Source organism: Vombatus ursinus, unplaced genomic scaffold (genome assembly GCF_900497805.2).
Source record: "Vombatus ursinus unplaced genomic scaffold, bare-nosed wombat genome assembly UNPS02000749.1, whole genome shotgun sequence".
NCBI classification, from domain to species: domain Eukaryota; kingdom Metazoa; phylum Chordata; class Mammalia; order Diprotodontia; family Vombatidae; genus Vombatus; species Vombatus ursinus.
This window is the reverse complement of record NW_020940527.1, coordinates 9,892,201-9,902,102: the sequence shown is the minus strand read 5'-3', so window position 1 is coordinate 9,902,102 and position 9,902 is coordinate 9,892,201. Positions and strand designations below refer to the sequence as shown.

The window sequence follows — 9,902 nt, the reverse complement described above, 5'->3', positions numbered from 1 at the left end:
AAACATTAGAACAAGGTTTCAGAGCAATGGGTCCATTAGGGCAAGCAAACTGGAGTGAGTAGGAGAGGACTCCAGACAGTCAGTCAGTCAATCAGTCAACTAGCATTGATCCTCTTTGAAAATGAAGGAGTAACAACAACAACTAGCATTATTTAGACCTACTGTGTGCCAGACACAGGGCTGATTGCTGAAAAAACATGGGGTAGGGGTGGGGAGAGAAACAAATTGTGTAAATTATATAAGATGTAAATTAAATTACAGATGCTAAGGACCCTAGTGAATTCTTTCGCTCTCTCCCCTATAAGAAATAATCAATCTCTAATTGATCATATTTTCATGTTGTGAATTTTCAGGTTCAGGGATTTAAATTGGAAGTAGACAACTTGTGATATATCTATTAAACATACATATCAAGAGGTAAAACTATACAGAAGATTAAAAGATATTTCGCCACAAGGTCAGTGAAACTGGGGGATAGAAAGCCAAAAACTTACATGGTTGTATTTGGTCACAGAGTTAGAAGTGGGTAAGTGATATCTTTTAAAAAATTACAGAACATTTAGTTGAGGAAAAATTCATGATGAAATGAAATTTATCCTTCTGTAATAAAAAATTATAAAATTAAGGTTTTTGCTGACTCGATTTATAACACAATATAGATTGAAACTCTTCCTTTGACAGCATCAGGAGAGTTGGCAAGAAGCATCACCAAAGTCTTTTGGGACCTTCTAGTAATACAAGCAAATTTTTTCCCCTTAAAACAAAAAAATAAGAAAAAGATCCATTTGTCAAATAAGGCAGATGCTGCCTCTTCTCACCAGGCTACCCATTCCAGGGAAGAAAAAAGGGGATTTCCCTTTAGGCCAAGAAACTATTCTCAAATATCTTAGTTTCTTGCCTCATAGGACCTACTTCTTGATACAGTCTCTAACATGACATCGAAAGGGCTTAACAGTCACTCTTCCAGAGTTTAATTGTTTTGTCATTTTCTAATGCGGCTGATGCAATGATGTTTTCTGTAGGGTGACAAGCTGTTGAAATCACAACATCTGTATGGCCTTGTAATTTCTGTACGATCTCTTTTGTCTGAAGGTTCCAAATGTAAACCAGGTTATCTTCTGACCCAGACACAATCCACTTTCCACCAGTGACCGTAAAATTAGCGAAAATGCAGTATTTCTCATTCTTGTGACCAGTGTATGTCTTCAGGCACTTCCCTTTGCTGTAGTCCCATAGCTTAAGAGTGTTGTCCAGAGTTGCAGCAAGAATGTATTTACCATTTGGAGAGAATTTCACAAAAGACACAGGAGGATTATCATCATCAATAAGTGTTTTTAAACATTGACCTGATGCTGTATCCCAGATTCGGCAGAGACCATCATAACTACTTGACACTATCAAGGATCCATCACGATTAAAATGAACTGCTGAAACTGGGTCAGAATGAGCAGGTAAAGTCTTGAGGCACTTCCCTGTTTTCACATCCCATATCCTTACACTTTCATCAAAAAATCCTGAAACGATGAGGTTGGATTGGGGGTTGAAGTTGCAGCAAAAGACATAGTTACTGTGACCCTTCAGTGTTTTTAGACACTTCCCAGAGCTAACATCCCATATCTTAAGAGTTTTATCATCAGAAGCAGATACAAGAAGATTGGAATCTGATGACCAGGCAACATCCGAGATTCCCAGTTTGTGCCCAGATATTGTTTTCTCAAATTTTCCATCATATGCTCCCCAAATTTTAATGAGCTTATCTGCAGAAGAACTTGCTAACCATTCTCCATTTGGACTAAATTTTACCGAAGATACGGCTTCAGTATGTCCTGCTAGTGTGAACTTTAATGCGTAGTTTGGCTTTACAGGTGCAGGCTTGCTCTGATTGGTAGACAACTTGTGATATATCTATATCTATATCAGGTATTTGGGTCTAAAAGGGATCTTGGGGCTAATCTAGTCCAATCCTCCTTATTTTACAGATAAGGAAACTGAGACCAGGAAAGGTGAAGTGATTTACAAGGTCACACAGCTAGCTAATAAGTGCCCAAGCTGGAACTCAAACCCAGTTCTTCTGATGGCAAGTCTGATACTCTTTCTAATCCAGCATATTTCCAATGGGGATTGCCTATGGTCTCATTCCAAAGAAAAATCTGTTACATTCTGCCAAGCTACAGCAACTCCAGTAATTATCACTTTCTCCCTTGTGGAATTATTTTATATTATTTTGAATATCATATGGTGGGAAGTGGGGGTGGAGACCACCAGAAATCCCAGAATGTAATGGCAAAAAATAAGGGGCAGATAACAAGGTTATTAACCTATCTCTAAAGATGCGTTATGCTGGGTGATCCCTTAGGAAGGGTCAATAGATCCCGGATTTCTTTGGCTTTCCAAGATGGGGAGTGAGTTATTCAAAGGCTAATTCCTTCATATGTACTTGGTATCTATTTCCTTGTGGCCATATCATATACCTAGGGTATAATGGAGCTTTTCAAGGAAAAGGATTGTATCAGTTTTGTGTTTGGATCTGCAGTACCTCCTTAGCATGTGAAGACACCCTCTGGTGGAATGGGTGGATGAGAACAATTTGTTCCAGTGGCCATGAAAATGGCTAACCCAGGCACTGTGGAGCACTTAGAGCTTGGTCAGACATGGAAGACACCAAGGTCATCCGCTGCATCCTGAGCCATCTCCAGCCATTCTAATTTTTGTCTTGTCCCTGGACTTCAGTGACTCTGGAAGAGAGAGAGGCTGACGACTTTGTGCAACTCTGCCTCATTTAAATCCAACTTAAGTGCAAGTCAAGCCATCACCCCATGATGTCATTGGTTCTCTTCCACACAATGTCATTGACCCTCTTTGAAAACAAAGGACCACCAGCACCACTAACAGCAACAAGCCTACCTAGCCCAGTTCTTTCCACATAGTAGGTGCTTAACAAGTAGTTGTTGGATGGAAATGAATTGAATAAGTCATCATACTGGGTGGCCCAAAGACTCAAATCCATTTAGAATCTCAGAGTTGTTGTTGATTTTTTTAAGAGGTTAGGTCCTGAAGACAAAGTAAAACATACGGTTCTCTAGTAAGTAGACTCCTTGAAGGCAAAGCCTGTAGAATGGTAGAGCCAAAATTGTCCAGGCTCTGGAGTCAGAAGGCTTGGATTCAAATCTTGCTTCTGACACTTACTACCATCATGCTCTTAGTAAGTCTCTTCACCTACTTGGGTGTAAGTTTCCTCCTTTGTACAAATAGAGGCTTAGACTAAATAGTCCCTGGCCTCCTTTCCAGCTCTCTGTGTTTGCTCCTATGACTTTTGTATCCCCAGGGCCTGGCATATCGCTGAGGTTCAACAAGTGTTTGTTGAAGGAATGAATGAATGGAAGAGAGAATGTGGTACGAGAAGAGTTAAGACCAAAACGCCAGAAAAAGGTGGAAAATTTGGTTCGTGGGAAAAGGTTATTAGAGGCATGTTTCTCAGACAGGTGGTTTACAACCACATATTAACAACCCAGCAGAGAGGGGTTAATATGGAGGTCAAAACTTTGCTGATGTGATGACATCAGTCAGGCCAGTGAAGGGAAGAGAATTTTATGAAGAATCCAAGAAAGACTAAAGAAAACCAAGTAATTGAGCAACACGACAGCAGACGGATTTCAGTTTGAAGGAACAATTTAAACGGTTCTCACAAGCTGATGGGTTCTGAATTAGTTGTAACCTTTCAGGGAGAGAGAGAAAAAAAAGGGAAAAGATCTTGGTGTCGCTAGTGGACGGCTCAATGAAGAATTCAAAACAACTGCTCACTGGCAGACAGGGTAAGGAATTAAGATGTTAAACCCAACTGGGGAAGGGGAGGAAGGAGACTGAAATTATTCTAATGTCTCTGCAAAGGAAAGGCCTCTGAGAAAGCGGCTTGGGATGGGGGTAAGAGATTGTTACGTTGGATCAGCTCCTACCAACCCCAACCAAACCCCAAACTGGAAGAGACAAAAGTCATATCTCAAGGAGAAGAATAACAATGAATCTGTAGAGCCTTCCTGCTTGTGTGAGATTAAAGACAGGAGCAGAAGAGGAAGAAGTGTAAGGGGAATCAGGATTACGAGCTCACATTTATCTTCCATTTTTCCAGAGCCAACTGGTCACTCAGAATTAATTCAGGATAGAGAAAGGGAAATCATTTTTTTCTGGGCAAGGCCTAATTAACCCTTGGATCACATAGCTGCCAGATTTTTACAGAGACTGCTATCTTAGGAAGATTCAAAAGTAAGGATTAAATATAGGGTGTCATGTGTGGTTATCCTCACAAGGATGTAACTTGTACAATCTATCAATCCTTATGCTGGAGGGAGTCAATTGGGGTCGTGAAGAAATGTCTTTGTTCCATAGTATAGTCTTACATCTACAATTAGATGCATTTCAGACTGTTAGTTTGTCTCCAGGAACACTCAGTTCCTGGGGTTGCAATTGGAGGAAGGTTCTTGGGCCCTGTGGGTCATCTGTCAATTTTTCAGTTCCAAGTAAGCCAAAGAATCCTCTTCCTCCACTAAGAAACATAGCTATAACCCTACATGTTTTCAAGGCCTGGCCAATGTTCTTTTTGTCTGATGTGCCCCAGAGCATGCCCCTGGAGCCCTGGGTATGAGTAACATTGCCTTGTGCATTTAATAGCAACATATATGAAAGGAAGAGATTCCGTATTTGTGTCCCCTGCACAGCGCCTGGTATGCAGTAAACACTTAATAAATGCTTGTTGAATAAACCTGAATTCATGGGAGCTATCATTAGGCTTGTATCAGTATGCCCTCTCTACTACTGATGTTAAAAATTTTGGAGGCTGCATTCAGTTGTTGTTGATGCTGTTTTGTGTATTTTTTTTAAATCAGGTTGTGTTTTTTGAAATTATTGTTAGCCCATCAGAAATAATTAATCACTCTAGACAAAAAAAAATCTATTAGCAAGCCTCTTTAGGTAAGTGATTGTGCTAGTTATATACTCAGTGCTTACAGTCTTACTTTCAGGAGAGGGATCTTGTTTCTGCTTCTAGCACAAATCACTGCCTTAGTGCCACATGAAGAGAAAAAAAAATTCTCTGCCTTGACTAGTCTGAGTGTCCTCATTATTCAAAGGGCATGCAAATGAGCCAGGTGCTCTGTTCAAATTGCCAGGAAACCGTGCAGTCCAGCTGCCGAAAAGTAAATCATGGGCACCCCTCATGTAAAGAACTTTAATCTTTTGAATGATCATAAATTCATCAGTAGGTACTCTCCACCAGAATACAGATCACAACTCCACATTTTGGTGGATGGTTTGGTGAGTGGCTGTGTCTCCTTCTTTACCTCATCAAAAAATAAATGATTACTTGGTAGCCCATCTTCTAGTGATGAGATTCTTTCTACCCAGGTAGGTTAGCCCTTAAGGAAGAGCAAATAGTCAACGTTTGTGCTGTTACTTGAAATTCAATAGGACCTGTCAGAGGGAGCGGGGCAGAGAGTTTAATCTTAAAGTCTGGGTGTGAATCCCACCACTTCCATAAACTAGTCACGTGACCATAGACTCAACCTCTTAGTCTGGGGCAATTCTCTTAGATTACAAATCACAGACCACTGGCCAATTTTCGTATTTCTCCATTGGTCTAGAGTAGGGGTGGAGGGTGGGGTAGAAGGATCTCTAACCTGAACGAGTATAACTTTTCTGGTCCAGTGTTTTGTTTTGTTTTTCCTTGAACAACCCAGTGTCACCGCAATGCTATCAAAAGGCATTGACTTTAGGGGAGTTATCTTGAGAAATTTTTCTTTAATTCCTAATTTCTAAACCTAGGAATTGGTGTTGCACAGCACTTTAGATGTGCAAGGAATGGAACTTTGGAGACAAGCCTCTCATTTTACATATGAAGATGTTGAGATTCCAAAATGTTAAACTCAAGGTCAAGCACCTAGTTAATAGTAGAATTGGGATTAGAATCCCAAGCTACAGATTCATACTCTACTACATCATATTATACCAACTCAGTCCCTTGCTGAGCTCATACTATTAATTCAACAGAAACAACCCTAAATGTCAAATTTCAGGAATTCTCAGGCTGGAAGACATCTTATTTTACAAAGCTATTCCCATGGGTGAAGTATAATATTACAATCTACATCTGAGAGACATTGTAAATAAAGTGGAGAGGGGGATGTGGGCTGGGGAAGGGCAGAAGCCTCTAGGGGAACTTGACTGACTTACTGAATGAATGAATGAAAAGCGTTTATTAAGTTCGTACCACATGGGAGGCACTATGCTAAGTGCTAGGGATATAACTACGTGCACAAAGACAGGCTTTGTCCTTAAGGATCTTATCTTCTAATGCAGGAGACAACACATGAAAAATAGAGACTTGGGAGTGGTATTTTGGGTTAGAAAGTCCCCAGGATGGTGCCATAGGAGAATATAGTGATATATCCCAACAAGGAATAATAACAGAGTTGATTTCATCTTGATTCATGGTTTCAGAAATGGAGAAGGGAGAGCGATAGGAAAGGGCATACTTGTGCTACTGTGAGATGATTGGACAGGGGTTTGGCTGGAGGATGTGGTTGGAGAGGAACAAGTGAAGTGAAGCATGGTCAGGGCTTTTCTGAAATAGTATTCTGGGGTGGGGGAGGGGGAAAGTCCCCAATCAATAGATTGCAAGAATTTCCAAGCAGAATTTCCTCCAGGGCATGGTCTCTGGTTTGGGTAGAGCAGTTGGCAAGCCAGGTGTACTGAAGGTGCCCAGAGAGGAGGGAGACTGAAGTCAAGGGATCCCTAAATTGGAGGAATTCCTTTGTTTACAGATTGAGGAAAGGCTAGTTTAATTGTAAAGAAAATATCCTGGTCAGGAAATAAAAAAGGCTATAGAGAGAGGTCAGCTTCTGAAAATGTAGTGGGTGGAAGTCGCAGAGAGACGAATGCAAGCGTGAGGTTAGGAAAAAATTCAGAAAATTTGGAAAATCAAATTCATTCCATTTTGTTATTGATCTCATTCTGCATCACTGCTGACATTTTTGTAACTGCCTAAGTCATGGTTCACTTGTCTCAAAGTTAAATTTGGAAATGCAGCTTACCTGTAAATCATTCACTGTCTTGGAGTTAAGTTTAGAAGTTCAGTTCTCCTGCTAATCACTGTTCTGTTCTTGCCTCAAGAAAATCTGGTATCCTTGAAGGATGCAGGTGGACTCCATGGAGTCTATTGTGTTATCCAAGGCAGTCTGGTCCACTATCACTAAACTTTCCTTGCAGGTGGACTGAAACAATGAATATTCCTTTTTAATTTTTTAAAAATTTTATTTATTTGTTTTTAGTTTTCAACATTCACTTCCATAAGTTTGAGTTCTAAATTTTCTCCCCTTCGCTTCCCTCCCCCCTCCCCAAGACAGCATGCAAGCTGATATAGGCTATACATGTACAATCAGACTAAACATATTTCCACATTAATCATGTTGTAAAGAAGAATTAAAACCAAAGAGGAAAGCCATGAGAAAGAAGAAACAAACAAACAAGAAAACGAGAAAATAGTATGCTTAGATCTGCATTCATACTCCATAGTTCTTTCTCTGGATGCGGATAGCATTTTCCATCATGAGTCTTTTGGAATTATCTTAGATCATTGTATTGCTGAGAAGAGTTAAGTCTATTAAAGTTAGTCATTGCACAGTGTTGCTGCTACTGTGTACAATGTTGTCCTGGATCTGCTCACTTCACTCAGCATCAGTTCATGTAAGTCTTTCCAGGTTTTTCTGAAGTCCACCTGCTCATAATTTCTTATGGAACAATAGTATTCCATTACATTCATATACTGCAACTTGTTCAGCCATTCCCCAATTGATGGGCATCCCCTCAATGTCCACCTCTTGGTCACCACAAAAAGAGCTGCTATAAATATTTTTGTACATGTGGGTTCTTTTCCCATTTTTATGATCTCTTTGGGATACAGACCTAGAAGTGCTATTGCTGGGTCTAAGGGTATGCACAATTTTATAGACCTTTGGGCATGGTTCCAAATTGATCTCCAAGATAGTTGGAGATGTTCACAACTCCACCAACAATGCAATAGTGTTTCAATTTTCCCACATCTTCTCCAATCTTTATCATTTTCCTGTTTTGCCAATCTGATAGGTGTGATGTGATACCTCAGAGTTGTTTTGGTTTGCATTTCTCTAATCAATGGTGATTTAGAGCATTTTTTTTCATATGACTATAGATAGCTTTAATTTCTTCATCAGAAAACTGCTTGTTCATATCCTTTGACCATTTATCAATTGAGGAATGACTTGTATTCTTATAAATTTGACTCAGTTCTCTACATATTTCAGAAATGAAACCTTTATCAGAGACACTAGCAGTAAAAATTGTTTCCTAGCTTTCTGCTTCCCTTCTAATCTTGATTGCATTGACTTTGTTTGTGTAAAAAGTTTTTAATCTAATGTAATCAAAATTATCCATTTTGCATTTCATAATATTCTCTATTTTTTGTTTGGTCTTAAATTCTTCCATTCTCCATAGATCTGACAGGTATACTATTCCTTGCTCTCCTAATTTTCTTTCTTTCATCTTTTTATTTTTTGGTGAGGCAATTGGGGTTAAATGACTTGCTCAGAGTCACACAGCTAGTAAGTGTCAAGTGTCTGAGGCTGGATTTGAACTCAAGTCCTCCTGACTCCAGAGCCAGTGCTCTATCCACTATGCCACCTAGCTGCCCCTGCTCTCTTAATTTTCTTATAGTCTCACCCTTTATGTCTAAATCATGTACTCATTTTGACCTTATCTTGGTATGTGGTGTAAGCTATTGGTCTGTGCCTCGTTTCTTGCCATACTATTTTCCAGTTTTCCCAATTAATTTTTGTTAAATAGTGAGTCCTTGTCCCAGAAGCTGGGGTCTTTGGGTTTATCAAGCAGTAGATTACCATGGTCGTGATGAACATTTCTTAGTGACAGGATGGAAAGAGGGTTTGTCGCTAGCCCCTTATTACCAATTTCCAGCCAGTCATTTTGTTCCTCACTTCTATGATGCTACAGGCTTTGTAACCAATTACACTGTTTCCCCATCTATGATTCTGCTTTCCATTCTGAGAGCTCCTTCTTTTGTCCATAAAAGAGAGCTGTCCCCCTCACTTTTCTGAGGAGGCTCAGACCTTGTTTATTGGCAAATTCATGCTTTGTCAACAAATTGATCATGCTTGGAACTTTGCGTTTCCATTTACCTTAACTTTGATCATAACAGTTTCTAACCAGTAGAGTAATCCAAAGAGGTATGGGCTTCATTTTCTGTTTGTGAGTTCCCTCACATTTAATATCTTTAAGCAAAGAATGTGTAAATGCTTGTTTGGTGTATTATAAAGATACTTTTTCAAATACTGGTTGGACTAAGATGTGCTTAGATTTCTTTTCAATTGTTAATTTCTAAGATTCTGTCACTATATTAGTTTACTGTAACATCCAATATGTCATAAAAGTGTGTACCATCTCAACCTCTTCTGCCCCAAACATTTTCAACTTGGTCATTTAAAGCTTCCCTCCTTCTCCCCACCCCCACTGCCCAGGGGAAAACACTTCTGATTTTCCAAAGAGAATAAAAATCAGATTTCATTTACCAATTTCTCTTCTATAGTCAACTTTCTATGAAGGAATACTCCCCCCCCTCTTTTTTTTGCCACTGTTACCAGAAATTTGTTATTTTTTTTTCTTTTTTCAATGCAGTAGGGCTGTGAGGGACAGAGATTAGATTTCAGTTTTTTTAATAGAGAGATGGAGGAAGTGTTACAGATATGAAATTTTTCATGCGCTTTTAGATGAGGTCACTATATTATTATTTTAACTAATACATATAATATATAACCTATACATACATATATACCTACATTATCTATTGTACATATATACTTGCA

The 9,902-nt window shown here is 39.3% G+C and overlaps 1 pseudogene; it reads right to left on the bottom strand.

The window, feature by feature from the left end:
- Window positions 1-630: 630 nt before the first annotated feature.
- Window positions 631-9,902, bottom strand: part of LOC114039570 — a 17,042-nt pseudogene continuing 7,770 nt past the window's right edge.